Below are 23,685 nucleotides of genomic sequence, written 5' to 3' on the forward strand. Positions count from 1 at the left end.
GTGAAGCCACGGGCCACTAACCGGGCTTTATGCCGTTCAATGTCACCATTGCTCAAATACTTGATGGTGAACACCCATTTGGAGCTAACTGCCCGCTTGCCTTGAGGAAGATCCGATTCGTCCCACGTATGATTCCGGATCATGGCGCCGGTTTCATCCTTGACCGCATCTAACCAAACCTGATGCTCCTTGGCTTCATCATATGTCTGCGGGATCCAATTGACGTCAACTCGGCCAAAGAAAGCTTGGTGATCAGCAGGTAACAGCTCAAGGGAACAAACGGACTGGATGGGATGAGCGACGGCTTGACTGTTGTAATATACACGCTTGTTCTTCCAAGTGGAGGGGTCAGATCGAGGTCTGGTGCTCCGACGCAGGACTGGTGCAGGAGGTGGATCCGTCCTAGGCAACTCCGTTGACGTACCGTCCGTAAGAACCGTCTCCGTGTTTTCCTCGGTAGGAGCCGCTGCCGGAGCATGTGTGTCCGGTGTAGGGCCAGGAACAGGAATACCGGCTATGGGTAGGCCAGACTCAAGGGACACACTATCTTGGGCTGAAACATTGTTATTCGTATCTCCTTGGTCAGACCCACCGTCGGTAGGAGTTTGGCGTAGCATAGGCTGCACGACACCCGTTGGTGGAGACGGGTTGCCAAGGTGATCAAGAAGGAACCTTAGACTTGAAGCTCGGTCATTAGGTGAGTGAGAGAGGTCTTTAAGGTTGTTCCAGTCCTTCTTGTCATAGTAGCCCACATTCTCTAGGAACCGGACATCTCGGGAGACATATAGACGACTTGTGGCCGGATCATAACATTTGTACCCCTTTTGTGTGGTAGAGTAGCCAATGAACATGCACTTTGTACTCTTGGCATCCAGCTTACTCCTTTGTTCTCCTGGTACTAACACAAAACAAACACAACCAAAAACGCGTAAGTGATCAAGGGATGGTTTAAATTTGTTTAGTACTTCAAATGGAGATAAGTCATGAAGAACTCGGGTTGGTGTCCGGTTGATGAGATAGCATGCAGTCATCACAGCATCACCCCAATATCGTTTGGGAACACTAGAGTGGAACATGATTGCCCGCGCCACTTCCATGAGATGCCGGTTCTTTCTCTCGGCCACACCATTTTGTTGTGGCGTGTAGGGACAACTAGTTTGATGGAGAATGCCATGCTTGGAGAGATGTTCTTTGAACTTGCAACTTGTGTATTCTCCACCATTATCAGACCTAAGTACCTTAAGTTTTGCATTAAAGTGATTAGTCACATAGTTTTGAAAGTTGACAAAGGCATCAAACACTCTATCTTTAGAAGGCAATAAGGTAATCCAAGTATATTTTGATTTTTCATCAATAAAAGTCACAAAATACTTGTTATTATCTCTAGATAGGCATGGTGAAGTCCAAACATCTGAGTGAACTAAATCAAAACAATTTTCATAAATAGTAGTTGACTTAGGAAAGATAGACTTGCAATGTTTTCCAAGAATACAAGGTTCACAAGTAGAATTATCAAAAGAAATATTGGGAAACATTAGTCCTAAAGCACGCGAATGAGGGTGGCCTAGCCTAGCATGCCACACCATATTCGAATCAACAACAAAACAAGACTTAATAGAAGATAAATTTGGATCGGTTTTCTCTAGGACATAGAGATCTCCACTCCCTTGCCCTTCTCCAAGAACCTTTCCAGTCTCAATATCCTGAAAATGAACACTGTTAGGACCAAAAATTGCATAACAATTCAAATCATTTGTGGCCCTCTTAACCGATAGAAGATTGGAGGTAAATGTAGGCATAAAGAAAGCTTTTGAGGTTTTATCAAAAAGTTTCAAGTCCCCTATCCCTTTTACTGGTATTTGATCTCCATTAGCAATAACAACATTCCCTAAAGCCGGTTTTATGTTGTCAATTAACCTAGGGTTGCTAATCATATGATGTGAAGCCCCCGAGTCAATAACAAGCGATTTACTAGGCTTAGAGGTAAAGAAAGAGATACCAGACTCCTTGAGTGAGGCAATGGAGCGGATGAGAGCCTCAAGGTCTGACTTCCTCACCACATCTCCATAGGCTGCGGTCATGGCCACCTCATCTCCCTGCTTTGATGATCCGGCTCCCTTGTCGCTAACCGCTTCCTTTGAGAAGTTGGCTTTGAACTTGGCCGGCTTGAGATGAGGATGGAGAACCCAGCATTTGTCTTTCAGGTGGCCCCGCTTCTTGCAGTGGTCGCATACCCACACCTTCCTCTCCTCTTGCTTGTACACTCCTTTGTTGGCCGTAGCAAGCTCCCCCTTACCGCTAAACAAATCAAGAGATCCTTGTTCTTTCTGAATTTGGGAGCAAATATCTTCAAAGGAGGGAAGCTTCTCTGCCCTTAGGATGTGCTTCAAGAGGTCATTGAAGGATGGGTTCAAGGTAAGGAGGAGTCCAAAGATCTTGTCTTGCTCCTTCCTTTCGTTTAGCACACTCGCCTCAAGTGTACTTGGCCGCAACATGTCAAGCTCGGACCATAGTGCACGGAACTTACCAAGATGCTTAGTGAACTCCACATCATCTTGGTTAAGGTCGTTTATGGCCTTCTTGACCTCAAAGACTCTAGTCATGTTAGAGACATTACCATACACGCCTTTAAGTGTTTCCCACAGTTCCTTGGCCGTCTCGCAGTATGAGTAGGCCTCAAGGATAGGCGTGTCCAGAGAGTTTTGGAGAACAGATAGGACAACTTGGTCTTCTTGGAACCATTTGGCCTTCCTCTCGCTCTCTTCCTCCGCTTCCGCCTCGGAAGCGTCCTCTCCTTTGGGGTTTTTCTTTGGGACATAGTCGGACTCGACATGACTCCAAAGGCCACGACCTCCAAGGGCAGTTCTTGTGGTTCTTGTCCACAGCAAGTAGTTTGTCCCCTTTAGGACAATCGGTGAAACAATGGGCTTGGCGTTTTCCATGGTCGGATTTCTATGGACCGATGGGTAAAGCTTTTACCCGGAGAATAAAAGAGATGCGAGTATGAAGAAACGGAGATAAGGAGACTAGCGTGTAGAAATGAGTAGGAGAATGAGATTAGACTGTAGAGAATCGAAGAACTTGCTCTGATACCATGTAAGACTTTGTAGAATAAAGAAGAGAATCAAGAGATTGATGAGAGATATCGGTAGACAAAGAGAATGAGGAAGAAGAAAAGATTAGGTTCTTGTTCCATTAGAATCAATAATACAAGGTGGCTATGAGCCTATTTAAGGAAACACAAACTAGGGCTACTCCCTTGACCGAGACACACAAGTGGGATAGGGACATTAGGAGAGAGACACACTACATCCCAAGGTGAAAGCGACAGCCCATCCTTACCAAACATGTGACTATTTCCTTCCCTTCTCTCTAACGGTTATAATGTGCTTCTCGATCCTTCTAGTGGGCTTCAGGCCTCCTCTCCATTCCTTATCACTAGAAGACTCGGCCATTTCACCACACTTGTACGGACAGCCCATATTCAACACTCGTACGGACGGCCATGGCTGCCTTAGGCTTATTCTTTTTGATCAATAGAGTGTTATAAATTTGACCCTAGAAAGAGTAACATAGCTGTTTACTGCTTCGAATCAATGTTTTCTACTCGGTTTTAGCCTGTTTTCTCGGTTTAAGCCTGTTTTGGGATAAAACGGGTTTAACTGTTGTCCAAACACTCCAAATTCATTTCAAACTCATACAATTAGTCAAATGCATTGGAATGTCACACATTCTGAACCTAGAAACAGTAACAACGCTGTTTACTGCTTAGAATCAATGTTTTATCGGTTTTAGTCTCTTTCGGGACAAAATGGGTATAAGTGGTGGCTAAACACTCCAAATTCAACCCGAACTCTTGTAATTAGTCAAATGCATTGAATTGTTACATATTTGACCCTAGAAAGAGTAACATAGCTGTTTACTGCTTCAAATCAATGTTTTCTCTCGGTTTTAGCATGCTTTCTCAGTTTAAGCCTGTTTTGGGATAAAACTGGTTTAAGTATTGTCTAAACACTCCAAATTCATCCTGAACTCTTACAATTAGTCAAATGCATTGGAATGTCACACATTCTGAACCAAGAGACAGTAACAACGCTGTTTACTGCTTAGAATCAATATTTGTTCGTTTTTAGCCTCTTTTGGGACAAAATGGGTATAAGTGGTGGCTAAACACTCCAAATTCAACCCGAACTCTTGTAATTAGTCAAATGCATTGGAGTGTTACAAATTTGACCCTAGAAAGAGTAACATAGCTGTTTACTGCTTCGAATCAATGTTTTCTCTCGGTTTTAGCCTGCTTTCTCAGTTTAAGACTGTTTTGGGATAAAACGGGTTTAAGTATTGTCTAAACACTCCAAATTCATCCTGAACTCACACAATTAGTCAAATGCATTGGAATGTCACACATTCTGAACCTAGAAACAGTAACAACGCTGTTTACTGCTTTGAATCAATGGTTTCTCGGTTTTACCCTCTTTCGGGACAAAATGGGTATAAGTGGTGGCTAAACACTCCAAATTCAACCCGAACTCTTGTAATTAGTCAAATGCATTGGAGTGTTACAAATTTGACCCTAGAAAGAGTAACATAGGTGTTTACTGCTTCGAATCAATGTGTTCTACTCGGTTTTAGCCTCTTTTCTCGGTTTAAGCCTGTTTTGCGATAAAACGGGTTTAACTGTTGTCTAAACACACCAAATTCATTCCAAACTCATACAATTAGTCAAATGCATTGGAATGTAACACATTCTGAACCTAGAAACAGTAATAACGCTGTTTACTGCTTAGAATCAATGTTTTTTCGGTTTTAGCCTCTTTCGGGATAAAATGGGTATAAGTGGTGGCTAAACACTCCAAATTCAACCCGAACTCTTGTAATTAGTCAAATGCATTGGATTGTTACATATTTGACCCTAGAAAGAGTAACATAGCTGTTTACTGCTTCAAATCAATGTTTTCTCTCGGTTTTAGCATGCTTTCTCAGTTTAAGACTGTTTTGGGATAAAACGGGTTTAAGTATTGTCTAAACACTCCAAATTCATCCTGAACTCACACAATTAGTCAAATGCATTGGAATGTCACACATTCTGAACCTAGAAACAGTAACAACGCTGTTTACTGCTTTGAATCAATGGTTTCTCGGTTTTACCCTCTTTCGGGACAAAATGGGTATAAGTGGTGGCTAAACACTCCAAATTCAACCCGAACTCTTGTAATTAGTCAAATGCATTGGAGTGTTACAAATTTGACCCTAGAAAGAGTAACATAGCTGTTTACTGCTTCGAATCAATGTTTTCTACTCGGTTTTAGCCTGTTTTCTCGGTTTAAGCCTATTTTGCGATAAAACGGGTTTAACTGTTGTCTAAACACACCAAATTCATTCCAAACTCATACAATTAGTCAAATGCATTGGAATGTCACACATTCTGAACCTAGAAACAGTAACAACGCTGTTTACTGGTTAGAATCAATGTTTTCTCGGTTTTAGCCTCTTTCGGGACAAAATGGGTATAAGTGGTGGCTAAACACTCCAAATTCAACCCGAACTCTTGTAATTTGTCAAATGCATTGGATTGTTACAAATTTGACCCTAGAAAGAGTAACATAGCTGTTTACTGCTTCGAATCAATGTTTTCTACTCGGTTTTAACCTGTTTTCTCGGTTTAAGCCTGTTTTGGGATAAAACGGGTTTAACTGTTGTCTAAAACACTCCAAATTCATTCCAAACTTATACAATTAGTCAAATGCATTGGAATATCACACATTCTGAACCTAGAAACAGTAACAATGCTGTTTACTGCTTTGAATCAATGGTTTCTCGGTTTTACCCTCTTTCGGGACAAAATGGGTATAAGTGGTGGCTAAACACTCCAAATTCAACCCGAACTCTTGTAATTAGTCAAATGCATTGGATTGTTACATATTTGACCCTAGAGAGAGTAACATAGCTGTTTACTGCTTCAAATCAATGTTTTCTCTCGGTTTTAGCATGCTTTCTCAGTTTAAGCCTGTTTTGGGATAAAACGGGTTTAAGTATTGTCTAAACACTCCAAATTCATCCTGAACTCTTACAATTAGTCAAATGCATTGGAATGTCACACATTCTGAACCAAGAAACAGTAACAACGCTGTTTACTGCTTAGAATCAATATTTGTTCGTTTTTAGCCTCTTTTGGGACAAAATGGGTATAAGTGGTGGCTAAACACTCCAAATTCAACCCGAACTCTTGTAATTAGTCAAATGCATTGGAGTGTTACAAATTTGACCCTAGAAAGAGTAACATAGCTGTTTAATGCTTCGAATCAATGTTTTCTCTCGGTTTTAGCATGCTTTCTCAGTTTAAGACTGTTTTGGGATAAAACGGGTTTAAGTATTGTCTAAACACTCCAAATTCATCCTGAACTCACACAATTAGTCAAATGCATTGGAATGTCACACATTCTGAACCTAGAAACAGTAACAACGCTGTTTACTGCTTTGAATCAATGGTTTCTCGGTTTTACCCTCTTTCGGGACAAAATGGGTATAAGTGGTGGCTAAACACTCCAAATTCAACCCGAACTCTTGTAATTAGTCAAATGCATTGGAGTGTTACAAATTTGACCCTAGAAAGAGTAACATAGCTGTTTACTGCTTCGAATCAATGTTTTCTACTCGGTTTTAGCCTGTTTTCTCGGTTTAAGCCTGTTTTGCGATAAAACGGGTTTAACTGTTGTCTAAACACACCAAATTCATTCCAAACTCATACAATTAGTCAAATGCATTGGAATGTAACACATTCTGAACCTAGAAACAGTAATAACGCTGTTTACTGCTTAGAATCAATGTTTTTTCGGTTTTACCCTCTTTCGGGACAAAATGGGTATAAGTGGTGGCTAAACACTCCAAATTCAACCCGAACTCTTGTAATTAATCAAATGCATTGGAGTGTTATAAATTTGACCCTAGAAAGAGTAACATAGCTGTTTACTGCTTCGAATCAATGTTTTCTACTCGGTTTTAGCCTGTTTTCTCGGTTTAAGCCTGTTTTGGGATAAAACGGGTTTTATTAGAGAGTAAGGAGGAAGAGAGAGGAGAGGCCGGTAAGGCCGAGCCTTGGAAGAAGAAAAGAAAGGCCGGAAAGGCCATGTAAAGGCCGGTAAGGCCATGTCCGTGTCCGTGAGCGACCATGTACCGTGTCCGGTACCATGTACCGTGTCCGTGAACGGACCCATGTCCGGTGAGCGGCCAGTTAGGCCGTGAACACATTGAAGAGAAGGCCCGTCCGTACAGGCCCGTCCGTACAGGCCCGTCCGTACGATGAAGAGAAGGCCCGTCCGTACAATGAAGAGAAGGCCCATCTCACAAGGAAAAGGAAGGAAGAAGGAAAAGGAAGGAAGGGAGATTCACGTGTGCTTTTGGTTAGGTGAAGGAAGAGAGAAGTCGCTCTCTTCTTCCTCTACTCGAGACAAACGGCTACAAGTCACTTTCATACCTTCCCCTTCTCTCTTTGTGTCTAACGGTCATATGACCTTGTTTTTCCTATATTAAGATGTAATCTCTCATATGTAAAATACATCACAATATTATCTAATAGAAGAGAAACCGTTTTCCCTCTCTACTTGTGTTCTTGTTCATATCAACAATGTAGAGTGTTTAGGAGATTAGCGGTTAGAGGCTGCCCTTAAGGCAGCCTATTCTCTTCTCAAATCCACCTAAACTCTTCTTATTTACTGCTTTACTTAGCCTAGATTACTGATTCTTAATCCTCCTTCTCCTAAGTACACAAACTCTAAGTGTTGTGATACTAGAAGAGGATAAGTCTCAAACTAGTGCTTCTCCTAGTTAGGATCCGCTTACTCTCTAGTATTTGGGTTCTATCTAGCTTGTTTATGGGGAGTTCATCACAAGTTGATGTTCTCTCCTCCCCCTTGAGAATGAGTTAGTTTGTTGTGGGTAAAGGGGGATTCATTCACCAAGTGTTTGTCTACCCTCTCTTGTGAGCTTTGTCTCATAAATCCCAACATGGTATCAGAGCAGGTTCTGTTCTTGGTGATTTAAACTCATTCTCAAAGTCGTTTTCTTAGGAGTTAGCTTAGTTAAAGTTTTAGACTTTGCTTAGGTGTTAAATCGCTTAGCTTAGTTTCTTTAAAGCTTTAATTTTGCTTTTGTTGATTAAATCGATTCTCTAGCAGCTCATTGTTGAGTAAGCTTGGTCTCTTGTCTTGTTAGAATTTGTAGACCAAGTGTGTGGAAAGAAATCGATTTTACAAGCCCCATCCTTAAGCTTTACCGATTTGGTAATAGCTTTGTTTATTTTGGGATGTGTGGGAAGTGATGAACCATTGAGCAAATTGTGTTGTTCATGGTGAGGATTCACGGTTCTTGTGTGAGCCACGAAATTCTTAGGATTTAGCTCTCTTAGGATTTAGTTAATTTTTCCTCTAAAGGTTTAATTTTGCTTTTGTTAAATTTCCTTTAAAGGCTTAATTACTAAATCGCTACTTCTTCTTCTCAATGTTGAGAAAGCTTTGTTTCTGGCCCTATGGTGTGTCCAGATTCAAGCTTGAAGAAGAGAGAGATCTTAATTTTCGCATCTCATGTCCGCTTGGTCAACTAGACTAAAGCTGTTCAAAGATGCATTCTTTTAACCGTTGGACAATAGGTTGTTCCAAAGGCTTTTGTTGTTTCTTCTTTGCTTGGGACCACGAAAAACATCTTCTATATGTTATTTTCGTGAATCTAAAGCCTTAAGATCTTGGAGAACACTCTGTTTAAGTGATTCTACCATGAGTTAGGTCCAAACCGTTGGAGAAATTAATTTTCCAAACGGTCCATGTGTTTCAGCCATTAAAGCACCAAAGTCTTGTTGAATGTTGGATGCTCTTGGCTGTCAAAGCTTCTGCAAACTCAAGAAAACAGAGTATAACTCTGTCCATAAGAACTCTTGAGCAAATTCTCTATTCTACTCTCCACTCACCTTATACTTCCGCCCATATACTCTACTATACTCTATACTCTTGGTTACTAATTCTCTGGTTACTTATTCTCTAAATTCTATTTTATTTTCAGTAATATTCTATATTCTCTATTCTCTAATCTCTAACAATCTCTTGTTTAGAATCTGTTCCATTGAATTTGGTTTCAGCTTCAGCCTTGAAGATTGTGTGGAGCTCGCCTACTATCTCAAGAAGAAGAAGTGGCGAGGTTGAAGGCTACAAGATAGCCATGAGGAGAGCGCAGCACAATGCCTGGAGTTAGAACCAAGGGCCACCAAGTCTTTGTTAAGCTGGTGGAAGGTGATGAATCAGTCCAAGAGCATGTGTGTTAGTGCCAAGTTGTTGATCGGATGTGCACAATGGTCTTTAGGAAAGGCGATGCACAAGGTTTCAACTGTTGATTGGATGTGCACAAGAACGGTGATGCACAAGGCTTCAACTGAGGTGATGAGGTGTCAGCCCATCATCAAGTAAAGGTTACGGGGGAGATCAAGTGACTTCAGACCGTACCTCACAGATTCTGCTCGGCCACAAGCAAAAGTCTTTACTTAAAGCTCAGCCGAAGCGTCTCAAAGATCGACTCGGACGAAACCCTTCCACTGCGATTCGGCTTCCGCGTTCTTCATTAAAGTTCGAGACCACAGAGTCATCTTGCCAGTGGAAGTGGAATCATACCAATCCGAGCAGCCGTTCGAAAGTTATGTCCGATTCAGTGGGCATGTGTCAGTCTGACAAATAAAACTGACCGGGTTTAAAACCATGGTTAGAGAAGCGGTCTCAAGGAGGAATTCCAAACCGCATCAGTGATCAACTCTCTTCTTCCTATCCATCAAAACACCATAAAGGCTGTGCTCTAAACTCTACTCTATTTAAATTTCTTAAATTCATTACCTTAGCTTCATTACTAGTCTTTACTCTTTAATATGTTCTCTTAAATTGTCACATTTTTAGAAATTTTCTTTGATATTCCTCATAGCAAACACTTATTCTTTTCTTCTTTATCACTTGTTTAAGGGGTAAAGGAGACTATGAGAGCCTCAAAGAAACTCTAAAGGCGCAAGGATGGAGATCATAAGGAATGTGCTAAAGGCAAGGTGGGCTAAGGAGTAGGAGCGGTTCAAATCATGAAGAGAAGGGAGCTAGTTCTTTGCAAACCAAGGTCAAGGGACATCATGGATAGTGGAGTCTATACTCTTTTTCCCCTTAACAAAGTTTTATCCCAAGAGGTTTTCTTTGTTGAGGTTTTTAATGAGGTAGATGACACTAGTCCACCCTTGATCTTTGGTCCCCATGGTGCCCTGCAGATCAAGCGTGCGGGGGAGTATTAGAGAGTAAGGAGGAAGAGAGAGGAGAGGCCGGTAAGGCCGAGCCTTGGAAGAAGAAAAGAAAGGCCGGAAAGGCCATGTAAAGGCCGGTAAGGCCATGTCCGTGTCCGTGAGCGACCATGTACCGTGTCCGGTACCATGTACCGTGTCCGTGAACGGACCCATGTCCGGTGAGCGGCCAGTTAGGCCGTGAACACATTGAAGAGAAGGCCCGTCCGTACAGGCCCGTCCGTACAGGCCCGTCCGTACAGGCCCGTCCGTACGATGAAGAGAAGGCCCGTCCGTACAATGAAGAGAAGGCCCATCTCACAAGGAAAAGGAAGGAAGAAGGAAAAGGAAGGAAGGGAGATTCACGTGTGCTTTTGGTTAGGTGAAGGAAGAGAGAAGTCGCTCTCTTCTTCCTCTACTCGAGACAAACGGCTACAAGTCACTTTCATACCTTCCCCTTCTCTCTTTGTGTCTAACGGTCATATGACCTTGTTTTTCCTATATTAAGATGTAATCTCTCATATGTAAAATACATCACAATATTATCTAATAGAAGAGAAACCGTTTTCCCTCTCTACTTGTGTTCTTGTTCATATCAACAATGTAGAGTGTTTAGGAGATTAGCGGTTAGAGGCTGCCCTTAAGGCAGCCTATTCTCTTCTCAAATCCACCTAAACTCTTCTTATTTACTGCTTTACTTAGCCTAGATTACTGATTCTTAATCCTCCTTCTCCTAAGTACACAAACTCTAAGTGTTGTGATACTAGAAGAGGATAAGTCTCAAACTAGTGCTTCTCCTAGTTAGGATCCGCTTACTCTCTAGTATTTGGGTTCTATCTAGCTTGTTTATGGGGAGTTCATCACAAGTTGATGTTCTCTCCTCCCCCTTGAGAATGAGTTAGTTTGTTGTGGGTAAAGGGGGATTCATTCACCAAGTGTTTGTCTACCCTCTCTTGTGAGCTTTGTCTCATAAATCCCAACAGGTTTAACTGTTGTCCAAACACTCCAAATTCATTTCAAACTCATACAATTAGTCAAATGCATTGGAATGTCACACATTCTGAACCTAGAAACAGTAACAACGCTGTTTACTGCTTAGAATCAATGTTTTATCGGTTTTAGTCTCTTTCGGGACAAAATGGGTATAAGTGGTGGCTAAACACTCCAAATTCAACCCGAACTCTTGTAATTAGTCAAATGCATTGAATTGTTACATATTTGACCCTAGAAAGAGTAACATAGCTGTTTACTGCTTCAAATCAATGTTTTCTCTCGGTTTTAGCATGCTTTCTCAGTTTAAGCCTGTTTTGGGATAAAACTGGTTTAAGTATTGTCTAAACACTCCAAATTCATCCTGAACTCTTACAATTAGTCAAATGCATTGGAATGTCACACATTCTGAACCAAGAGACAGTAACAACGCTGTTTACTGCTTAGAATCAATATTTGTTCGTTTTTAGCCTCTTTTGGGACAAAATGGGTATAAGTGGTGGCTAAACACTCCAAATTCAACCCGAACTCTTGTAATTAGTCAAATGCATTGGAGTGTTACAAATTTGACCCTAGAAAGAGCAACATAGCTGTTTACTGCTTCGAATCAATGTTTTCTCTCGGTTTTAGCATGCTTTCTCAGTTTAAGACTGTTTTGGGATAAAACGGGTTTAAGTATTGTCTAAACACTCCAAATTCATCCTGAACTCACACAATTAGTCAAATGCATTGGAATGTCACACATTCTGAACCTAGAAACAGTAACAACGCTGTTTACTGCTTTGAATCAATGGTTTCTCGGTTTTACCCTCTTTCGGGACAAAATGGGTATAAGTGGTGGCTAAACACTCCAAATTCAACCCGAACTCTTGTAATTGGTCAAATGCATTGGAGTGTTACAAATTTGACCCTAGAAAGAGTAACATAGGTGTTTACTGCTTCGAATCAATGTGTTCTACTCGGTTTTAGCCTCTTTTCTCGGTTTAAGCCTGTTTTGCGATAAAACGGGTTTAACTGTTGTCTAAACACACCAAATTCATTCCAAACTCATACAATTAGTCAAATGCATTGGAATGTAACACATTCTGAACCTAGAAACAGTAATAACGCTGTTTACTGCTTAGAATCAATGTTTTTTCGGTTTTAGCCTCTTTCGGGACAAAATGGGTATAAGTGGTGGCTAAACACTCCAAATTCAACCCGAACTCTTGTAATTAGTCAAATGCATTGGATTGTTACATATTTGACCCTAGAAAGAGTAACATAGCTGTTTACTGCTTCAAATCAATGTTTTCTCTCGGTTTTAGCATGCTTTCTCAGTTTAAGACTGTTTTGGGATAAAACGGGTTTAAGTATTGTCTAAACACTCCAAATTCATCTTGAACTCACACAATTAGTCAAATGCATTGGAATGTCACACATTCTGAACCTAGAAACAGTAACAACGCTGTTTACTGCTTTGAATCAATGGTTTCTCGGTTTTACCCTCTTTCGGGACAAAATGGGTATAAGTGGTGGCTAAACACTCCAAATTCAACCCGAACTCTTGTAATTAGTCAAATGCATTGGAGTGTTACAAATTTGACCCTAGAAAGAGTAACATAGCTGTTTACTGCTTCGAATCAATGTTTTCTACTCGGTTTTAGCCTGTTTTCTCGGTTTAAGCCTGTTTTGCGATAAAACGGGTTTAACTGTTGTCTAAACACACCAAATTCATTCCAAACTCATACAATTAGTCAAATGCATTGGAATGTCACACATTCTGAACCTAGAAACAGTAACAACGCTGTTTACTGGTTAGAATCAATGTTTTCTCGGTTTTAGCCTCTTTCGGGACAAAATGGGTATAAGTGGTGGCTAAACACTCCAAATTCAACCCGAACTCTTGTAATTAGTCAAATGCATTGGATTGTTACAAATTTGACCCTAGAAAGAGTAACATAGCTGTTTACTGCTTCGAATCAATGTTTTCTACTCGGTTTTAACCTGTTTTCTCGGTTTAAGCCTGTTTTGGGATAAAACGGGTCTAACTGTTGTCTAAAACACTCCAAATTCATTCCAAACTTATACAATTAGTCAAATGCATTGGAATATCACACATTCTGAACCTAGAAACAGTAACAATGCTGTTTACTGCTTTGAATCAATGGTTTCTCGGTTTTACCCTCTTTCGGGACAAAATGGGTATAAGTGGTGGCTAAACACTCCAAATTCAACCCGAACTCTTGTAATTAGTCAAATGCATTGGATTGTTACATATTTGACCCTAGAGAGAGTAACATAGCTGTTTACTGCTTCAAATCAATGTTTTCTCTCGGTTTTAGCATGCTTTCTCAGTTTAAGCCTGTTTTGGGATAAAACGGGTTTAAGTATTGTCTAAACACTCCAAATTCATCCTGAACTCTTACAATTAGTCAAATGCATTGGAATGTCACACATTCTGAACCAAGAAACAGTAACAACGCTGTTTACTGCTTAGAATCAATATTTGTTCGTTTTTAGCCTCTTTTGGGACAAAATGGGTATAAGTGGTGGCTAAACACTCCAAATTCAACCCGAACTCTTGTAATTAGTCAAATGCATTGGAGTGTTACAAATTTGACCCTAGAAAGAGTAACATAGCTGTTTACTGCTTCGAATCAATGTTTTCTCTCGGTTTTAGCATGCTTTCTCAGTTTAAGACTGTTTTGGGATAAAACGGGTTTAAGTATTGTCTAAACACTCCAAATTCATCCTGAACTCACACAATTAGTCAAATGCATTGGAATGTCACACATTCTGAACCTAGAAACAGTAACAACGCTGTTTACTGCTTTGAATCAATGGTTTCTCGGTTTTACCCTCTTTCGGGACAAAATGGGTATAAGTGGTGGCTAAACACTCCAAATTCAACCCGAACTCTTGTAATTAGTCAAATGCATTGGAGTGTTACAAATTTGACCCTAGAAAGAGTAACATAGCTGTTTACTGCTTCGAATCAATGTGTTCTACTCGGTTTTAGCCTTTTTTCTCGGTTTAAGCCTGTTTTGTGATAAAACGGGTTTAACTGTTGTCTAAACACACCAAATTCATTCCAAACTCATACAATTAGTCAAATGCATTGGAATGTAACACATTCTGAACCTAGAAACAGTAATAACGCTGTTTACTGCTTAGAATCAATGTTTTTTCGGTTTTAGCCTCTTTCGGGACAAAATGGGTATAAGTGGTGGCTAAACACTCCAAATTCAACCCGAACTCTTGTAATTAGTCAAATGCATTGGATTGTTACATATTTGACCCTAGAAAGAGTAACATAGCTGTTTACTGCTTCAAATCAATGTTTTCTCTCGGTTTTAGCATGCTTTCTCAGTTTAAGACTGTTTTGGGATAAAACGGGTTTAAGTATTGTCTAAACACTCCAAATTCATCCTGAACTCACACAATTAGTCAAATGCATTGGAATGTCACACATTCTGAACCTAGAAACAGTAACAACGCTGTTTACTGCTTTGAATCAATGGTTTCTCGGTTTTACCCTCTTTCGGGACAAAATGGGTATAAGTGGTGGCTAAACACTCCAAATTCAACCCGAACTCTTGTAATTAGTCAAATGCATTGGAGTGTTACAAATTTGACCCTAGAAAGAGTAACATAGCTGTTTACTGCTTCGAATCAATGTTTTCTACTCGGTTTTAGCCTGTTTTCTCGGTTTAAGCCTGTTTTGCGATAAAACGGGTTTAACTGTTGTCTAAACACACCAAATTCATTCCAAACTCATACAATTAGTCAAATGCACTGGAATGTCACACATTCTGAACCTAGAAACAGTAACAACGCTGTTTACTGCTTAGAATCAATGTTTTCTCGGTTTTAGCCTCTTTCGGGACAAAATGGGTATAAGTGGTGGCTAAACACTCCAAATTCAACCCGAACTCTTGTAATTAGTCAAATGCATTGGATTGTTACAAATTTGACCCTAGAAAGAGTAAAATAGCTGTTTACTGCTTCGAATCAATGTTTTCTACTCGGTTTTAACCTGTTTTCTCGGTTTAAGCCTGTTTTGGGATAAAACGGGTTTAACTGTTGTCTAAAACACTCCAAATTCATTCCAAACTTATACAATTAGTCAAATGCATTGGAATATCACACATTCTGAACCTAGAAACAGTAACAATGCTGTTTACTGCTTTGAATCAATGGTTTCTCGGTTTTACCCTCTTTCGGGACAAAATGGGTATAAGTGGTGGCTAAACACTCCAAATTCAACCCGAACTCTTGTAATTAATCAAATGCATTGGAGTGTTATAAATTTGACCCTAGAAAGAGTAACATAGCTGTTTACTGCTTCGAATCAATGTTTTCTACTCGGTTTTAGCCTGTTTTCTCGGTTTAAGCCTGTTTTGGGATAAAACGGGTTTAACTGTTGTCCAAACACTCCAAATTCATTTCAAACTCATACAATTAGTCAAATGCATTGGAATGTCACACATTCTGAACCTAGAAACAGTAACAACGCTGTTTACTGCTTAGAATCAATGTTTTATCGGTTTTAGCCTCTTTCGGGACAAAATGGGTATAAGTGGTGGCTAAACACTCCAAATTCAACCCGAACTCTTGTAATTAGTCAAATGCATTGGATTGTTACAAATTTGACCCTAGAAAGAGTAACATAGCTGTTTACTGCTTCGAATCAATGTTTTCTACTCGGTTTTAACCTGTTTTCTCGGTTTAAGCCTGTTTTGGGATAAAACGGGTTTAACTGTTGTCTAAAACACTCCAAATTCATTCCAAACTTATACAATTAGTCAAATGCATTGGAATATCACACATTCTGAACCTAGAAACAGTAACAATGCTGTTTACTGCTTTGAATCAATGGTTTCTCGGTTTTACCCTCTTTCGGGACAAAATGGGTATAAGTGGTGGCTAAACACTCCAAATTCAACCCGAACTCTTGTAATTAATCAAATGCATTGGAGTGTTATAAATTTGACCCTAGAAAGAGTAACATAGCTGTTTACTGCTTCGAATCAATGTTTTCTACTCGGTTTTAGCCTGTTTTCTCGGTTTAAGCCTGTTTTGGGATAAAACGGGTTTAACTGTTGTCCAAACACTCCAAATTCATTTCAAACTCATACAATTAGTCAAATGCATTGGAATGTCACACATTCTGAACCTAGAAACAGTAACAACGCTGTTTACTGCTTAGAATCAATGTTTTATCGGTTTTAGTCTCTTTCGGGACAAAATGGGTATAAGTGGTGGCTAAACACTCCAAATTCAACCCGAACTCTTGTAATTAGTCAAATGCATTGAATTGTTACATATTTGACCCTAGAAAGAGTAACATAGCTGTTTACTGCTTCAAATAAATGTTTTCTCTCGGTTTTAGCATGCTTTCTCAGTTTAAGCCTGTTTTGGGATAAAACTGGTTGAACTGTTGTCTAAACACTCCAAATTCATTCCAAACTCATACAATTAGTCAAATGCATTAGAATGTCACACATTCTGAACCTAGAAACAGTAACAACGCGGTTTACTGCTTAGAATCAATGTTTTTTTGGTTTTAGCCTCTTTCGGGACAAAATGGGTATAAGGGGTGGCTAAACACTCCAAATTCAACCCGAACTCTTGTAATTAGTCAAATGCATTGGATTGTTGCATATTTGACCCTAGAAAGAGTAACATAGCTGTTTACTGCTTCAAATCAATGTTTTCTCTTGGTTTTAGCATGCTTTCTCCGTTTAAGCCTGTTTTGGGATAAAACGGGTTTAAGTATTGTCTAAACACTCCAAATTTATCCTGAACTCTTACAGTTAGTCAAATGCATTGGAATGTCACACATTCTGAACCTAGAAACAGTAACAACGCTGTTTACTGCTTTGAATCAATGGTTTCTCGGTTTTACCCTCTTTCGGGACAAAATGGGTATAAGTGGTGGCTAAACACTCCAAATTCAACCCGAACTCTTGCAATTAGTCAAATGCATTGGAGTGTTCAAAATTTGACCCTAGAAAGAGTAACATAGCTGTTTACTGCTTTGAATCAATGTTTTCTACTCGGTTTTAGCCTGTTTTCTCGGTTTAAGCCTGTTTTGCGATAAAACGGGTTTAACTGTTGTCTAAACACACCAAATTCATTCCAAACTCATACAATTAGTCAAATGCATTGGAATGTCACACATTCTGAACCTAGAAACAGTAACAACGCTGTTTACAGCTTTGAATCAATGGTTTCTCGGTTTTACCCTCTTTCGGGACAAAATGGGTATAAGTAGTGGCTAAACACTCCAAATTCAACCCGAACTCTTGTAATTAGTCAAATGCATTGGAGTGTTACAAATTTGACCCTAGAAAGAGTAACATAGCTGTTTACTGCTTCGAATCAATGTTTTCTACTCGGTTTTAGCCTGTTTTCTCGGTTTAAGCCTGTTTTGCGATAAAACGGGTTTAACTGTTGTCTAAACATACCAAATTCATTCCAAACTCATACAATTAGTCAAATGCATTGGAATGTCACACATTCTGAACCTAGAAACAGTAACAACGCTGTTTACTGCTTAGAATCAATGTTTTCTCGGTTTTAGCCTCTTTCGGGACAAAATGGGTATAAGTGGTGGCTAAACACTCCAAATTCAACCTGAACTCTTGTAATTAGTCAAATGCATTGGATTGTTACAAATTTGACCCTAGAAAGAGTAACATAGCTGTTTACTGCTTCGAATCAATGTTTTCTACTCGGTTTTAACCTGTTTTCTCGGTTTAAGCCTGTTTTGGGATAAAACGGATTTAACTGTTGTCTAAACACTCCAAATTCATTCCAAACTTATACAATTAGTCAAATGCATTGGAATATCACACATTCTGAACCTAGAAACAGTAACAATGCTGTTTACTGCTTTGAATCAATGGTTTCTCGGTTTTACCCTCTTTCGGGACAAAATGGGTATAAGTGGTGGCTAAACACTCCAAATTCAACCCGAACTCTTGTAATTAGTCAAATGCATTGGAGTGTTACAAATTTGACCCTAGAAAGAGTAACATAGCTGTTTACTGCTTCGAATCAATGTTTTCTACTCGGTTTTAGCCTGTTTTCTCGGTTTAAGCCTGTTTTGCGATAAAACGGGTTTAACTGCTGTCTAAACACACCAAATTCATTCCAAACTCATACAATTAGTCAAATGCATTGGAATGTCACACATTCTGAACCTAGAAACAGTAACAACGCTGTTTACTGCTTAGAATCAATGTTTTCTCGGGTTTAGCCTCTTTCGGGACAAAATGGGTATAAGTGGTGGCTAAACACTCCAAATTCAACCTGAACTCTTGTAATTAGTCAAATGCATTGGATTGTTACAAATTTGACCCTAGAAAGAGTAACATAGCTGTTTACTGCTTCGAATCAATGTTTTCTACTCGGTTTTAACCTGTTTTCTCGGTTTAAGCCTGTTTTGGGATAAAACGGATTTAACTGTTGTCTAAACACTCCAAATTCATTCCAAACTTATACAATTAGTCAAATGCATTGGAATATCACACATTCTGAACCTAGAAACAGTAACAATGCTGTTTACTGCTTTGAATCAATGGTTTCTCGGTTTTACCCTCTTTCGGGACAAAATGGGTATAAGTGGTGGCTAAACACTCCAAATTCAACCCGAACTCTTGTAATTAGTCAAATGCATTGGAGTGTTACAAATTTGACCCTAGAAAGAGTAACATAGCTGTTTACTGCTTCGAATCAATGTTTTCTACTCGGTTTTAACCTGTTTTCTCGGTTTAAGCCTGTTTTGGGATAAAACGGATTTAACTGTTGTCTAAACACTCCAAATTCATTCCAAACTTATACAATTAGTCAAATGCATTGGAATATCACACATTCTGAACCTAGAAACAGTAACAATGCTGTTTACTGCTTTGAATCAATGGTTTCTCGGTTTTACCCTCTTTCGGGACAAAATGGGTATAAGTGGTGGCTAAACACTCCAAATTCAACCCGAAATCTTGTAATTAGTCAAATGCATTGGATTGTTACAAATTTGACCCTAGAAAGAGTAACATAGCTGTTTACTGCTTCGAATCAATGTTTTCTACTCGGTTTTAACCTGTTTTCTCGGTTTAAGCCTGTTTTGGGATAAAACGGGTTTAACTGTTGTCTAAAACACTCCAAATTCATTCCAAACTTATACAATTAGTCAAATGCATTGGAATATCACACATTCTGAACCTAGAAACAGTAACAATGCTGTTTACTGCTTTGAATCAATGGTTTCTCGGTTTTACCCTCTTTCGGGACAAAATGGGTATAAGTGGTGGCTAAACACTCCAAATTCAACCCGAACTCTTGCAATTAATCAAATGCATTGGAGTGTTATAAATTTGACCCTAGAAAGAGTAACATAGCTGTTTACTGCTTCGAATCAATGTTTTCTACTCGGTTTTAGCCTGTTTTCTCAGTTTAAGCCTGTTTTGGGATAAAACGGGTTTAACTGTTGTCCAAACACTCCAAATTCATTTCAAACTCATACAATTAGTCAAATGCATTGGAATGTCACACATTCTGAACCTAGAAACAGTAACAACGCTGTTTACTGCTTAGAATCAATATTTTATCGGTTTTAGCCTCTTTCGGGACAAAATGGGTATAAGTGGTGGCTAAACACTCCAAATTCAACCCGAACTCTTGTAATTAGTCAAATGCATTGAATTGTTACATATTTGACCCTAGAAAGAGTAACATAGCTGTTTACTGCTTCAAATCAATGTTTTCTCTCGGTTTTAGCATGCTTTCTCAGTTTAAGCCTGTTTTGGGATAAAACTGGTTGAACTGTTGTCTAAACACTCCAAATTCATTCCAAACTCATACAATTAGTCAAATGCATTAGAATGTCACACATTCTGAACCTAGAAACAGTAACAACGCGGTTTACTGCTTAGAATCAATGTTTTTTTGGTTTTAGCCTCTTTCGGGACAAAATGGGTATAAGGGGTGGCTAAACACTCCAAATTCAACCCGAACTCTTGTAATTAGTCAAATGCATTGGATTGTTGCATATTTGACCCTAGAAAGAGTAACATAGCTGTTTACTGCTTCAAATCAATGTTTTCTCTTGGTTTTAGCATGCTTTCTCCGTTTAAGCCTGTTTTGGGATAAAACGGGTTTAAGTATTGTCTAAACACTCCAAATTTATCCTGAACTCTTACAATTAGTCAAATGCATTGGAATTTCACACATTCTGAACCTAGAAACAGTAACAACGCTGTTTACTGCTTTGAATCAATGGTTTCTCGGTTTTACCCTCTTTCGGGACAAAATGGGTATAAGTGGTGGCTAAACACTCCAAATTCAACCCGAACTCTTGCAATTAGTCAAATGCATTGGAGTGTTCCAAATTTGACCCTAGAAAGAGTAACATAGCTGTTTACTGCTTCGAATCAATGTTTTCTACTCGGTTTTAGCCTGTTTTCTCGGTTTAAGCCTGTTTTGCGATAAAACGGGTTTAACTGTTGTCTAAACACACCAAATTCATTCCAAACTCATACAATTAGTCAAATGCATTGGAATGTCACACATTCTGAACCTAGAAACAGTAACAACGCTGTTTACTGCTTTGAATCAATGGTTTCTCGGTTTTACCCTCTTTCGGGACAAAATGGGTATAAGTAGTGGCTAAACACTCCAAATTCAACCCGAACTCTTGTAATTAGTCAAATGCATTGGAGTGTTACAAATTTGACCCTAGAAAGAGTAACATAGCTGTTTACTGCTTCGAATCAATGTTTTCTACTCGGTTTTAGCCTGTTTTCTCGGTTTAAGCCTGTTTTGCGATAAAACGGGTTTAACTGTTGTCTAAACATACCAAATTCATTCCAAACTCATACAATTAGTCAAATGCATTGGAATGTCACACATTCTGAACCTAGAAACAGTAACAACGCTGTTTACTGCTTAGAATCAATGTTTTCTCGGTTTTAGCCTCTTTCGGGACAAAATGGGTATAAGTGGTGGCTAAACACTCCAAATTCAACCTGAACTCTTGTAATTAGTCAAATGCATTGGATTGTTACAAATTTGACCCTAGAAAGAGTAACATAGCTGTTTACTGCTTCAAATCAATGTTTTCTACTCGGTTTTAACCTGTTTTCTCGGTTTAAGCCTGTTTTGGGATAAAACGGATTTAACTGTTGTCTAAACACTCCAAATTCATTCCAAACTTATACAATTAGTCAAATGCATTGGAATATCACACATTCTGAACCTAGAAACAGTAACAATGCTGTTTACTGCTTTGAATCAATGGTTTCTTGGTTTTACCCTCTTCCAGGACAAAATGGGTATAAGTGGTGGCTAAACACTCCAAATTCAACCCGAACTCTTGTAATTAATCAAATGCATTGGAGTGTTATAAATTTGACCCTAGAAACAGTAACATAGCTGTTTACTGCTTCGAATCAATGTTTTCTATTCGGTTTTAGCCTATTTTCTCGGTTTAAGCCTGTTTTAAGATAAAACGGGTTTAACTGTTGTCCAAACACTCCAAATTCATTTCAACTCATACAATTAGTCAAATGCGTTGGAATGTCACACATTCTGAACCTAGAAACAGTAACAACGCTGTTTACTGCTTAGAATCAATGTTTTTTCGGTTTTAGCCTCTTTCGGGACAAAATGGGTATAAGTGGTGGCTAAACACTCCAAATTCAACCCGAACTCTTGTAATTAGTCAAATGCATTGAATTGTTACATATTTGACCCTAGAAAGAGTAACATAGCTGTTTACTGCTTCAAATCAATGTTTTCTCTCGGTTTTAGCATGCTTTCTCAGTTTAAGCCTGTTTTGGGATAAAACTGGTTGAACTGTTGTCTAAACACTCCAAATTCATTCCAAACTCATACAATTAGTCAAATGCATTAGAATGTCACACATTCTGAACCTAGAAACAGTAACAACGCTGTTTACTGCTTTGAATCAATGGTTTCTCGGTTTTACCCTCTTTCGGGACAAAATGGGTATAAGTGGTGGCTAAACACTCCAAATTCAACCCGAACTCTTGTAATTAGTCAAATGCATTGGAGTGTTATAAATTTGACCCTAGAAAGAGTAATATAGCTGTTTACTGCTTCGAATCAATGTTTTCTACTCGGTTTTAGCCTGTTTTCTCGGTTTAAGCCTGTTTTGGGATAAAACGGGTTTAACTGTTGTCTAAACACTCCAAATTCATTCCAAACTCATACAATTAGTCAAATGCATTGGAATGTCACACATTCTGAACCTAGAAACAGTAACAACCCTGTTTACTGCTTAGAATCAATGTTTTTTTGGTTTTAGCCTCTTTCGGGACAAAATGGGTATAAGTGGTGGCTAAACACTCCAAATTCAACCTGAACTCTTGTAATTAGTCAAATGCATTGGATTGTTACAAATTTGACCCTAGAAAGAGTAACATAGCTGTTTACTGCTTCGAATCAATGTTTTCTACTCGGTTTTAACCTGTTTTCTCGGTTTAAGCCTGTTTTGGGATAAAACGGGTTTAACTGTTGTCTAAACACTCCAAATTCATTCCAAACTTATACAATTAGTCAAATGCATTGGAATATCACACATTCTGAACCTAGAAACAGTAACAATGCTGTTTACTGCTTTGAATCAATGGTTTCTCGGTTTTACCCTCTTTCGGGACAAAATGGGTATAAGTGGTGGCTAAACACTCCAAATTCAACCCGAACTCTTGTAATTAATCAAATGCATTGGAGTGTTATAAATTTGACCCTAGAAACAGTAACATAGCTGTTTACTGCTTCGAATCAATGTTTTCTATTCGGTTTTAGCCTGTTTTCTCGGTTTAAGCCTGTTTTAAGATAAAACGGGTTTAACTGTTGTCCAAACACTCCAAATTCATTTCAACTCATACAATTAGTCAAATACGTTGGAATGTCACACATTCTGAACCTAGAAACAGTAACAACGCTGTTTACTGCTTAGAATCAATGTTTTTTCGGTTTTAGCCTCTTTCGGGACAAAATGGGTATAAGTGGTGGCTAAACACTCCAAATTCAACCCGAACTCTTGTAATTAGTCAAATGCATTGTATTGTTACATATTTGACCCTAGAAAGAGTAACATAGCTGTTTACTGCTTCAAATCAATGTTTTCTCTCGGTTTTAGCATGCTTTCTCATTTTAAGCCTGTTTTGGGATAAAATTGGTTGAACTGTTGTCTAAACACTCCAAATTCATTCCAAACTCATACAATTAGTCAAATGCATTAGAATGTCACACATTCTGAACCTAGAAACAGTAACAATGCTGTTTACTGCTTAGAATCAATGTTTTTTTGGTTTTAGCCTCTTTCGGGACAAAATGGGTATAAGTGGTGGCTAAACACTCCAAATTCAACCTGAACTCTTGTAATTAGTCAAATG

Source organism: Camelina sativa, chromosome 3 (assembly GCF_030686135.1).
Source record: "Camelina sativa cultivar CO46 ecotype springtype chromosome 3, ASM3068613v1".
Lineage (NCBI taxonomy): Eukaryota > Viridiplantae > Streptophyta > Magnoliopsida > Brassicales > Brassicaceae > Camelina > Camelina sativa.